This window comes from Rhinoraja longicauda, chromosome 10, assembly GCF_053455715.1.
Source record: "Rhinoraja longicauda isolate Sanriku21f chromosome 10, sRhiLon1.1, whole genome shotgun sequence".
Classification (NCBI taxonomy): domain Eukaryota; kingdom Metazoa; phylum Chordata; class Chondrichthyes; order Rajiformes; family Arhynchobatidae; genus Rhinoraja; species Rhinoraja longicauda.
The window spans coordinates 60,706,253-60,708,378 of record NC_135962.1 but is presented as its reverse complement, the minus strand read 5'-3'; the positions used below and the strand labels follow the sequence as shown (position 1 = coordinate 60,708,378).

The 2,126-nt window shown below is 50.9% G+C and overlaps 1 protein-coding gene across 1 annotated transcript in view; it reads left to right on the top strand.

The window, feature by feature from the left end:
- The first annotated feature begins 1,291 nt into the window (after nucleotides 1–1,291).
- brf1b (BRF1 general transcription factor IIIB subunit b) overlaps nucleotides 1,292–2,126 on the top strand; it is a 308,241-nt gene continuing 307,406 nt past the window's right edge. Inside the window, exon 1 of the mRNA XM_078406970.1 lies at nucleotides 1,292–1,427. The gene's annotated coding sequence lies outside the window, so the exon portion shown is untranslated. The remainder of the gene's footprint in view (nucleotides 1,428–2,126) is intronic.

Sequence of the window (2,126 nt, the reverse complement as noted above, 5' to 3'; positions counted from 1 at the left end):
GTGATTGCTGGATAGCACGGTCTTGGTGAGCCGAAGGGCCTCTTTCCCTGCTGTATCTGTAAATAACTAAAACTAAAGTCATAGTCAACTTGCCCAATGGACACTAGTCCCACCTGCCTGCGCTTGGCCCATCTATATATTACTAAAACTCATCTTGCATATTTGTCAGTTTGAGCGTACCCGAAATACAGCCAAGACGGTACACGATGGCGCAACAATGGTAGGCCCACCCCACTCACCATTCTCCTGCAGTCTCGATTGGTTAAGTTTTCTTACATTTCAAAAGCAATTAACTTAATAAACTTTAATAAATGCGACCCCCACCCAACCTCCCGCCCGGCAGGAGGACCGGCGCCTGTCCCAGGGTGCCCCGCGCCTGACCTTCCACCCATGGTGCAGCGTGGCGGCAGAGGGTCAAAGAAGATGGCCGCCGCCTTCGAGCTGCCGCTGACGGACAGGTTGGCACCCGACAAGTCCACGGCTCGCTCTGGCCCCCGCGATGGCTGCCCGGGGCCAGGGTGAGTGGCTCCCTCTCCCCACTCGCCCACCCACTGCCCCAAGGGAGACTCCCCGGCTGGCAATGGGTCCACGGGTCGTCAGTTAGGGGGGAGGGTTGCCGGGCCTGCAGGAGAGGTTTGCAACCAACAGGGGCATGCACGTCTAGCCTCCCTCTAAACCTCTCACATCCATGTACCTGTCCAAATGTTTCTTAAACCTTGTCATAGTAACTACCTCCCCCGGCAGCTCGTTCCATATACCCAATACTGTCTGTGTGGAAAAGACCCTCAGGTTCCTATTCAATCGTTCCCCTCTTGAGTTGAGTTTACTTTATTGTCACATGTACAGAGAAATTTTTTAAATGTGAATAACTTAAAAAATATAACCGATTTCAATGAAACTTCTTCCACCAGCACCAAAGGGACGATGGTGAGTAAGGTGGGCCTAAAATTGTCACGCTATCATGTACCGTTTTGGCTGTAGCTCAGGGACAAACAAACAAACGCGAGTTTTAGTATATCGATGACTCTATGTAACTTACACACTGCAAATGGCTCGATTGTAATCACATGTAGTCTTTCCGCTGACTGGTCAGCACGCAACAAAAGCTTTTCACTGTACCTCGGTACACGTGACAATAAACTAAACTGAACTAAAGACGGGGTAGGGGTTGGCCTCACAGTGTGGGTGAGCGGCGGACTGACCCACTCCTCTCTCCCTGACCCCAGGGGGCAGCAGGCCAAACGTCCAGCCATCAGCACCATGATGCATCAGCGGTCCCCGGCGCTGACGGCTGTGCTGCCGTCCGCCAAGGACAAGTCCGACTACCTCTTCAAGCAGCGCGGAGTGCAGCTGGACCTGGGCGCACTTCAACCGCGAGACTGGACCAGCGACCTACTCCCACACTCACACACCAGCCAACCCCCTCCGTGAGTGCGCTAACAATGACGAGCGTTTAGCATAGAAACATAGAAACATAGAAAACAGGTGCAGGAGGAGGCCATTCGGCCCTTTGAGCCAGCACCGCCATTCATTGTGATCATGGCTGACCTTCCACAATCAGTAACCCGTGCCTGCCTTCTCCCCATATCCCTTGATTCCTCTAGCCCCCCCCAGAGCTCTATCTAACTCTCTCTTAAATTCATCCAGTGAATTGAACTCCACTGAGCTCTGTGGCAGAGAATTCCACAAATTCACAACTCTCTGGGTGAAAATGTTCCTTCTCAACCCAGTTTTAAATGGCCTCCCCTTTATTCTAAGACTGTGTTCTGGACTCCCCCAACATTGGGAACATTTTTCCTGCATCTAGCTTGTCCAGTCCTTTTATAATTTTACATGTCTATAAGCTCCCATGTCATCCTTCTAAACGCCAGTGGATACAAGCCTAGTCTTTTAAATTTTTCCTCATATGACAGTCCCGCCATCCCAGGGATCAATCTCGTGAACCTACGCTGCACTGCCTCAATTACAAGGATGTCCTTCCTCAAATTAGGAGACCAAAACTGTACACAATACTCCAGATCTGGTCTTACCAGGGCCCTGTACAAATGCAGAAGAACCTCTTTACTCCTATACTCAAATCCTCTCGTTATGAAGGCCAACATGCCATTAGCTTTCTTCACTGCCTG